The sequence below is a fragment of the Oncorhynchus mykiss genome, chromosome 18 (genome assembly GCF_057628025.1).
Source record: "Oncorhynchus mykiss isolate SJ-2025 chromosome 18, ASM5762802v1, whole genome shotgun sequence".
NCBI lineage: Eukaryota > Metazoa > Chordata > Actinopteri > Salmoniformes > Salmonidae > Oncorhynchus > Oncorhynchus mykiss.
This window is the reverse complement of record NC_143039.1, coordinates 27715963-27725754: the sequence shown is the minus strand read 5'-3', so window position 1 is coordinate 27725754 and position 9792 is coordinate 27715963. Positions and strand designations below refer to the sequence as shown.

The window sequence follows — 9792 nt, the reverse complement described above, 5'->3', positions numbered from 1 at the left end:
TGTTAAATGGTAATTGGTGTCAATGGATCTCGTTATCCTGAAACTTTCATGATCTAAACATGGAATATTGTTCGTCAGTTTCCATAAAACAATGCATTAAGAGTAATGCAACAGTTACTCATCATTTTGACCAGTTGTATCAATAGATAGTTAGATCATTGTAATGAAATTAATAGACAGTCATCTCAGATGTAATGTGTAAATTGCATTTTGAAATAGTAATACTTTGATGTTAAGTTGTGTCATTTTGAACAGGCGATTTTAGTTCAATGAACAAATGATCATATCTTTATGTGTATTGTATCCAAGCAATTGGAAAAAGTGTTAGTTTTGAAAAAAAAAAAAATTTGCATTTTGATCATCGGTTGTGAGTTTTTGTGTCTAGAGTTTTGAAAAATGAAACCAAGGTTCGGAAATTAGTGCCAAAGTGATTGTAAAAAACGGTAAATGTTGCAGTTATCTGGTATTCAGTAGGCCTATCTGTTGACTCATAGCGCCACCCAGTGGAGAGAAAATATAAATATTCATGCAACCACGTGGGGGTGTCCTGAGCAATGATGCAAAAACTTCAATACGGGCGTTTCCTCTCTCTGTTTTATCTGAAAATATCCAGATCAAACAAACACAGGATTGGTGAAAGGGCAAGTATTCACTGCTTTATTTCCTTCACATCAGTGCAGATGGAAGGAAAGTAGTTGTTTCTGTATGTTGAAAATGACGTGGAAGTTGATATTTCAGGCCAACATGTCTTGTCATGTTTGTTTATTTTTGCTGCAGAAATGGTCATTCCTGTGGATAGGGGGTGTTTGGCTGTTCGAAATGAAACAAGGAGAGATCGAGAGAGAGAGAGATCACACATATGGTCCTTAGTTTCCTGCTATTATGGATGTGTGTGGCTAGTTACATATTGACCAGAAACTGTAAGTCCAGTTTTCCATCAAAGACCAAAGTATTTATTTTAGGGACCTGAACGAATAGATACGGGGCAATTTCACAGTAACAGAATTACTCTGAGACTCAGTCTAATACACGAGAACAATTTCCACATCAAATTTGACAAAAACACATTTACTCAAAGACCAGTGCAGATGTCGAGTTTGGTAACAGAATGGTAAAATCTCGGTAAAACGGTAAAATCTCCATCCGTTTTTTTATGTGACCACATTTTCCCAAAACTCTGTTAAGAGTCAAAGATGTCTGCAGACAGAATGGGTGTCAGCTGTGACATGACACATTAAGTTTAGAAAAAAAAAACATTTTTTGTTATTGAATTACTGTAGATGAAGTGGATTAATACCCGGTAACATAATGATGGTGACAGAATGACATCATGGGTCCCTGATCTGTACTATACAGAAATCCATAATTATGAATGTCATTCTCTTCATGATGATGTATCCTGAATAGACACAAAGGTAGAAAAAAGTAATATCTTCCTTTGCATGTTTGGGTGTTATTCTACAAACTGGCTATTATTCTAATGAGCTCCGCCCCCAAACAAGACCAAATTTGGTTGGGCTGTACCGGACCAAATCTGTACCTATCTGTCACGTGTGCTCCCCCTCTGGCCTCTAGGTCACCAGGCTGCTCGTTATGGCGCACACCTGTCACCATCGTTACGCGCACCTGTGCGTCTTCAGACTCACCTGGACTCCATCACTTCCCTGATTACCTTCCCTATATATGTCCCTCCCTTTGGTTCCTTCCCCAGGCGTTATTGTTTCTTTTCTAATGTCATGTCTGTGTGTTGTTCGTGTTTTGTGTTACGTTTATTCATTAAAACACTCACTCTCTGAACTTGCTTCCCGACTCTCAGCGCACACATTACACAATCATAGATGTCTACATTTGGACATCACAGTAGAGCACAGTAAAGTACAGTGGAGTAGAATAGAGTTCAGTACAGTACAGTATAATTCTATATAAACTCAGCAAAAAAAGAAACGTCCTCTCACTGTCAACTGCATTTATTTTTATTTTGTATAAATATTTGTATGAATACAAGATTCAACAACTGAGACATAAACTGAACAAGTTCCAAAGACATGTGACTAACAGAAATGGAATAATGTGTCCCTGAACAAAAGGGTGGTCAAAAGTAACAGTCAGTATCTGGTGTGGCCACCAGCTGCATTAAGTACTGCAGTGCATCTCCTCCTCATGGACTGCACTAGATTTGCCAGTTCTTGCTGTGAGATGTCACCCCCCTCTTCCACCAAGGCACCTGAAAGTTCTCAGACATTTTTGGTAGGAACGGCCCTAGCTCTCACCCTCCGATCCAACAGGTCCCAGACGTGCTCAATTGAATTGAGATCCGGACTCTTCTCTGGCCATGGCAGAACACTGACATTCCTGTCTTGCAGGAAATCACGCACAGAACGAGCACTATGGCTGGTGGCATTGTCATGCTGGAGGGTCATGTCAGGATGAGCCTGCAGGAAGGGTACCACATGAGGGAGGACGATGTCTTCCCTGTTAACGCACAGCGTTGAGATTGCCTGCAATGACAACAAGATCAGTCCGATGATGCTGTGACACACCGTCCCAGACCATGACGGACCCTCCACCTCCAAATCGATCCCACTCCAGAGTACAGGCCTTGGTGTAAAGCTCATTCCTTCGATGATAAACGCAAATCCGACCATCACCCCTGAGACAAAACCGCGACTCGTCAGTGAAGAGCAATTTTTGCCAGTCCTGTCTGACCAGCGACGGTGGGTTTGTGCCCAAAGGTGACGTTGTTGCCGGTGATGTCTGGTGAGGACCTGCCTTACAACAGGCCTACAAGTCCTCAGTCCAGCCTCTCTCAACCTATTGCGGACAGTCTGAGCACTGATGGAGGGATTGTGTGTTCCTGGTGTAACTCGGGCAGTTGTTGTTGCCATCCTGTACCTGTCCCGCAGGTGTGATGTTTGGATGTACCGATCCTGTGCAGGTGATGTTACACATGGTCTGCCACTGCGTGGACAATCAGCTGTCCATCCTGTCTCCCTGTAGCGCTGTCTTAGGCATCTCACAGTATGGACATTGCAATTTGTTGCCCTGGCCACATCTGCAGTCCTCATGCCTCCTTGCAGCATGCCTAAGGCACGTTCACGCAGATGAGCAGGGACCCTGGGCATCTTTCTTTTGGTGTTTTTCAGAGACAGTTGAAAGTCCTCTTTAGTGTCCTACGTTTTCATAACTGTGACCTTAATTGCCTACCGTCTGTAAGCTGTTAGTGTCTTAACAACCGTTCCACAGGTGAATGTTCATTAATCGTTTATGGTTCATTGAACTAGCATGTTAAACAGTGTTTAAACCCTTTACGATGAAGATCTGTGATGTTATTTGGATTTTTACTAATCGTCTTTGAAAGACAGGGTTCTGAAAAAGGGACGTTTCTTTTTTTGCTGAGTTTAGTAGGCCTACAGTAAAGTACAGTAGAGTAGATTATACTGTACTCTACTGTAGTGTGCGCTACTGTACTGTACTCTATTAAACTCTACTTTAATCCACTGTACTGCACTTTCCAAACTTGTGAAACTGACATATATGATTGGTTCAGATTTGGACTGCCCAAATGTAACCTATTTTCAACGTCCATGGACGTCCGGTGTCAGTCAGTGATCAGTTGGTGAAGGGGCTAGTTATAGTAAATGGAAAGAGAGGGGCCTCATGGGTAGGTGTGCGCTGAACATAACAGTATGCCGATGGAAAGGAGGACAGTAGCAGGGGACCCACCTGTGGTTTGTGACTACTATGAATTCCCATTGTGGACAACTCAGTTGCAGTCATTCTGTAACAGAGTTTTTGGGGCATTCCGTTACCAATTTGGTAATAGAATGATGCTTTTTAATCACTTAATTAATCCTAAACCAAGTTATTAGTAAAAACATAACTAATTGGAAGGTCTACCTTTCCTTGTTACTACTGTGAACTTTAATTTTCCTCCCTCCTCATGAGGGAGAGAAATTTGAAAAGATATGTGGGTTTTTGGTAACAGAATGACAAGACACTAGACAATGTTTATTACACTTACAGAAGGCAAATCAATGTTGATATTAGTTTTCTATGACCCCTTTTCCATATGTTTGGCCAGAAATCAAAGCCTTTGCTTATTCCTAAATTATAGGATGGAAAATGTTTGAAAAAGTGTATGCCTTAATTTAATTTGATACCAACTTTGATGTGCTCCTGTTAACTATCACATGTTAGTGCTCATGGGGCTTTTTACATGGAAATGCCCTACTGTAAAAAAAAAAAATGCTGTATCATACCACAGAGAGATAAAGAGAGATAAAGATATGTACATTGTTACGTCATGCCAATAAAGCAAATTTAATTGAATTGAGTGAGAGAGAGAGAGATAAGTTGTTCTGTTATTGTGGATGTGTTTTCCTGTGGCTGGTTACACATTGACCAGAAGCTGTAAATCCAGTTTTACATCAGAATGAACATCACATAACAAAGTTATTTATTCTAGGACCTGATGGAATAGCTACAGTAGCAACCTGACTCATCCCACTGCTATTGCACTCTTGAACAGCAATTGTTGTTGACTCAGTAAATAGGATAAATGTTGTTGGGGGCAATTCAATTAAAGGTACTGCATTTTCCTCTGAACAGTCACTATTGTGGGCTAATTTCCCTCTTTGTGTCAGTAACTAGAGCCAGTCAAATAGAATAATAAAGAATTAAAGCTGAAATTTAGATGTGAGTAGAACCTGGGAAGAGTGAGTCCGTCTCTCAAGAAAACCCTTTACAATAATTACAATAAACTATTACATTGACCATGTGCAGCTCTATTAACAAGGTGAGGTGAGAATGTGGTGTGTGGCTCCTTAATAACCCCTGATAATAGTATTTAGGCTAAACAAGGTGAACATAATCTGTTTTTTAATAGTGTGATCCTACGGTTGACAGAATGCCACTTCACTTTCCTACCATTAGCATACTGTGTTGTAGACATTACAAAGGTCAGTGAAATTCCATTGAGGTCACACTTTCTGACCCCTAAATAGTGGGTCCAGAGAAACAGGTTATGGGTAGATTGTGTGTGTGTGTGTGTGTGTGTGTGTGTGTGTGTGTGTGTGTGCGAGAGAGAGAGAGAGAGAGAGAGAGAGTGTGAGTGAATGAGAATACCTCACCCAGAGTATGTGAGCAGAGTTGAGCAATCAGAAAATCGCTATAAATATATATATAATTCAAATTCATTCCATGAATTAAAATCACAATTTAACCAGCAGCCATCCATTTTTGTGACAACCTGGACCTACCATTTAGGCTACATGTCATATTACACAGCATATAAACACTCTAATTAGGTGAGGAGCCAGGCAAGAATAAGAAGGAACAAAAATGTATTATTTTTGTGACTATGTGGACCTACCCTTTGGTTTTGAAGTATTGAAACCAATCCATATGATTTGAATGAAAAGTATTATAATAAACATGAAGGTGAATTAAGAAGCACTCATCATTTCAAATAGACTTTACGTCATATTAAACAGTATATAAACACTCTAAATACGTCAGGAGCCCGAAAGGGAGTCTAAAAAGGAACGGAAATGAATTATTTAGGCTATATTATTTCAATTATTATCAAGGCTATAGCCTACAAAGAAATACATTGTGAAGCATTTGTGAGTGTGACATACTATTAGACTCAGTCTAAAGTGCCTTTGAATTGATATTTAGATACACCAGTTTGGCCAGAGTCTGTTGCTCATGCGATGGTGCCTGGAGAGCAGGCCAGAGTCTGTTGCTCATGCGATGGTGCCTGGAGAGCAGGCCAGAGTCTGTTGCTCATGCGATGGTGCCTGGAGAGCAGGCCAGAGTCTGTTGCTCATGCGATGGTGCCTGGAGAGCAGGCCAGTTTCTGTTGCTCATGCGATGGTGACTGGAGAGCAGGCCAGAGTCTGTGGCTTCAGGCTCATGCGATGGTGCCTGGAGAGCAGGCCAGAGTCTGTTGCTCATGCGATGGTGCCTGGAGAGCAGGCCAGAGTCTGTTGCTCATGCGATGGTGCCTGGAGAGCAGGCCAGAGTCTGTTGCTCATGCGATGGTGCCTGGAGAGCAGGCCAGAGTCTGTTGCTCATGCGATGGTGCCTGGAGAGCAGGCCAGCAGTGGAGAATATCTTCTCACCATGCTTGCAGAGCCACTGGGGATGCTAAACATCCTTTTGGCCACTCTTGCCAGAGTTTCTATTCTATCGGTAGGCATAAAGGTTTTTAGGCAAAATAACCCAATGAAAACGGAGCCCAAAATCAACTATGTCCTATTGTATAGATAATAGAAGAAAAATTAAGGAAACTTTTAAGAGATCAGATTTTTTTGTTGATATGATACACTTAATTAGCTGTGGTGTTGTTGAACCGTGATGACTTTCTATCAGAAATTGCCACGTGACCCCACACCACTGTTCAAAGAGGAGATTCACTGCAAGCTGAAGTCTCTTGTGGAAAGTGGAGACGTTATACAAAAAGAATGTGAGTTCATGAAAGTAGACTATATAATCAGGAGCAATATTCATTCCTTACCAAAAAATCCACAAACTATCTCCCGCCAGGGAGACCTATTGTGGCCTCCATTGGTTCCTTGACTGAAAATATTTCTGCTTTTGTAGATGTCTCTCTAAAAACCCAGTGTTGTGTCACTCTGCAAATGTATGCAATCCTATGGACAGGATTAACACCCTCAGGACAATGCACAATATCAATGGGGAGACGCTTGTGGCTTGCTTTGATGTTGAATCCCTGTATACTAACATCCTCCATCAGGGAGGCCTAGAAGCCATGGCAAACTCTCTTAGTCAACGACCCACTGGCACACTCCCTAGCATTAACCGTATGGTTCAATTTGCTCAGATTGTCTGACTAAGAACTTTTTCATGTTTGACAATGACATGTTCATTCAACAGAAGGGAACTGCGATGGGTAGTAAAAATGGCACCGAATTATTCCAATCTGCGTGTGGGGTTGTTTGAGAAGAATGGGATTTTCAGCCCTAACAATTCATTCTTGCGCCGTATCAGACTCTGGAAACGCCTCATTGATGACGTATTCTTTTCATTCCAGGGCACAGCAGAGGAACTTCATCGATTCCACTCCTTCATCACTACAAGCAGTCAACATTTGAAATGCACCCTAGCCTTTGATGCGCATGAAACACGTTTTCTTGCCATTTTGTTTAAGAGGGAGGGGGTGGATTTAGCACGGATCTATACAGGAAGCCGACTCACTGTTACCCGGAAGACAGCTTCCACACCACACCCCTAAAAAAGAGCCTCCCCATTAGCCAATACAGTCGCATACGCAGGATTGGTAGTACACCGAGTGAACAAGCCGTCTATCTGGATGAGCGTTTCAGACTGCGGGGGCTACCCAGAAGAATGGCTGCATGGCGCAAGGGAACGTTATAAAAAATATGACCCTTGATGACACCCTCACGCCCAAACCTCCCCGCGCACCTGACCCACGCGTTCAGTGCTTCCTTCAATACTCCCCACTTGGTAAACAGTTCGACCACATCATTAAAAAACACGGGTACATGTTGAGCACTGATCCACAACTGGAAAATACGTTTAAAGAACCCCCGCGGGTCGTTTTCAGACACGCCCCCAACATCAGTCCAATGGTGGAGAGGTGTGATCTTCCACCAGTGCCATGTAGTACTTTTCTAGATAGACAACGTGCCGGACGGTAACTATAGACGTGGCGGATGTACCCAGTGTAACTTTACGAAAAGATGCACTATGTTCAATCACCCTATTACGGGCAAGGTCATTAAGATTAAGGGCATCATTACATGTTCCACAAAAAAAACATGGATATAGCTGATCAAGTGTATTTGGGGGTCTATGCTATGTAGGAAAAACTAAACGAGCTCTGAAAACAAGGACAGCAGAACACATGAGTAATATCAGGACCCTTGACCAGAGAAACCCTGTGGCTGCGCATTTCACGGAGGCTCGTCACAACATTAGCTCTTTGAAATACATTGGCATCGAGCATGTTAAGACTCCTAGGAGGGATACTGATAATCTGTTATTGAGAAGAGATTTGGATTGGATTCACCGTGCGTGCACCATGTCTCCTAGAGGTCTAAACCAACAGTTTGATATGAGACCATTTCTTACATGAATATGTCACTTTGATTTGTCTTGCCTTCTGTCATGGTTCCACCTGTCACCAGAGAGTGGCAGAGACCGTCCTAGAGGCATTAATGACACTCAGGTGTGTCCAATTTACTCATTATGATTTCCCTGTTAAAAGAGATGTGTTTTTTGTTTTTGTCCTTTGCAGAAGCTTGAATTGTTTACCATGTGCGTTCGTTTCCTGAGTGAGTTTGAGACTTTTGTTGCGTTTGTTGTTTTTTCAAGTGTACTGTTATCCTGTGGCAACCGTTTCTCAATAAAGTATTACGTTTATCCTTAACCACTAATTCCTCCTCTGGTCTCTTCTCTGCACCTGGGTCCCACCTCACCACGTCACAGCAAGCTTCTGCCCAAACATGGACCCAGCAGAGATCACCCAGATCAAGAATGTTGTAACCCACCAAGGAGCACTGCTGGGGAGGCAGCATGAAAAACTCTCCCAAATATCAGAGACCCTTCTACTGGAAGTTGAGGTGAACCACTCAGAGACTATTCGTTTTCTTTTGATCACTGCTCCCGAGAACCCCCTTATCCTAGGGTACCCCTGGCTAGCGCTATGTAACCCACCATTCTCCTGGTCCACGGGACACCTACTAGACTGGGGTAGGGACTGCCAGACTAAATGTCTAAGACCCCCACCAAGAGCTTTGCCGTGTCCTCCTGCATCCATTGAAGACCAAGACTTCTCCTCTCTCCCTCTCGAATACTTCGACCTCCGGGAGGCTTTCAGTAAGAGGCAAGCCACCACCCTTCCCCCCCATCGTCCATACAACTGTGCCATGGAACTCCTCCACGGCTCCACACCTCCCCGGGGCCGCCTGTACTCCCTCTCGAATCTTGAAGCAGCAGTCATGGACAATTACATCTGGGAGTCGCTGTAGGCAGGTTTCATTCGCCCCTCTACATCCCCAGCCGGGGGAGGCTTCTTCTTCTTCTTCGTGGGTAAGAAGGATGGAGGCCTGCGTCCTTGCATCGATTACAGAGGGCTGAACCGGATTATGATCAATAATCATTACCCCCTACCCCTGATGTTCGCTGGGGCTTGGGGCTGGCCCAAGGGGCCCAATTCCTCACCAAACTGGACCTCCGCAACGCTTACAATCTGGTGAGAATCAGGGAGGGAGATGAGTGGAAAACTGGCTTTAACAGCCCTAGTGGTCACTATGAGTATTTAGTCATGCCCTTTGGATTATCGAACTCGCCGTCAGTCCTTCAAGCATTGGTCAATGACACTCTTAGGGATATGTTGAACCTGGTTCCTCGGGTTTGGCAATTTTGGTGCGGTTGCAGCGCCTCGCATGGTCATAACCTGCAAGTCTCAGATTTGTTTTTGCTTGACTACTGAGTCTGACAGGCATTGCTCAAGGAACGTTTCACCTCTGGATGCATTTTTGTTCATCCTGATCCTACTTGTCCCTTTGTGGTAGAGGTGGACACCTCTGTACGCTCCAGCTCCACTCCCCTCACATACTCTGACCTCACCGAATGAGAGCAGGAACCAAGAGAAACATACAAGGAATCTGATTCCCTTTTATAACCATCTGACCTATTTGAGTTGTTGGCCAATAGCAAACTCTAAAAGTCAACGTCCAATCAGATGACCAGACCTACAGGACGTGAACACAACACCTCTACTTCACAGAGGTGTGTGGGTGG

General features: G+C 43.3%; 1 long non-coding RNA gene across 2 annotated transcripts; it reads left to right on the top strand.

Moving 5' to 3' along the window:
- Positions 1-777: 777 nt before the first annotated feature.
- On the top strand, positions 778-8423 carry LOC149975460 (uncharacterized). 2 transcript variants are annotated; one of them, XR_016488364.1, is made up of 2 exons: positions 778-920; positions 7058-8423. It is a non-coding gene; the product is annotated as an uncharacterized LOC149975460 (long non-coding RNA). The 2 variants fall into 2 exon arrangements; XR_016488363.1 differs by lacking the exon at positions 7058-8423 and adding an exon at positions 1576-4329.
- Positions 8424-9792: the final 1369 nt, after the last annotated feature.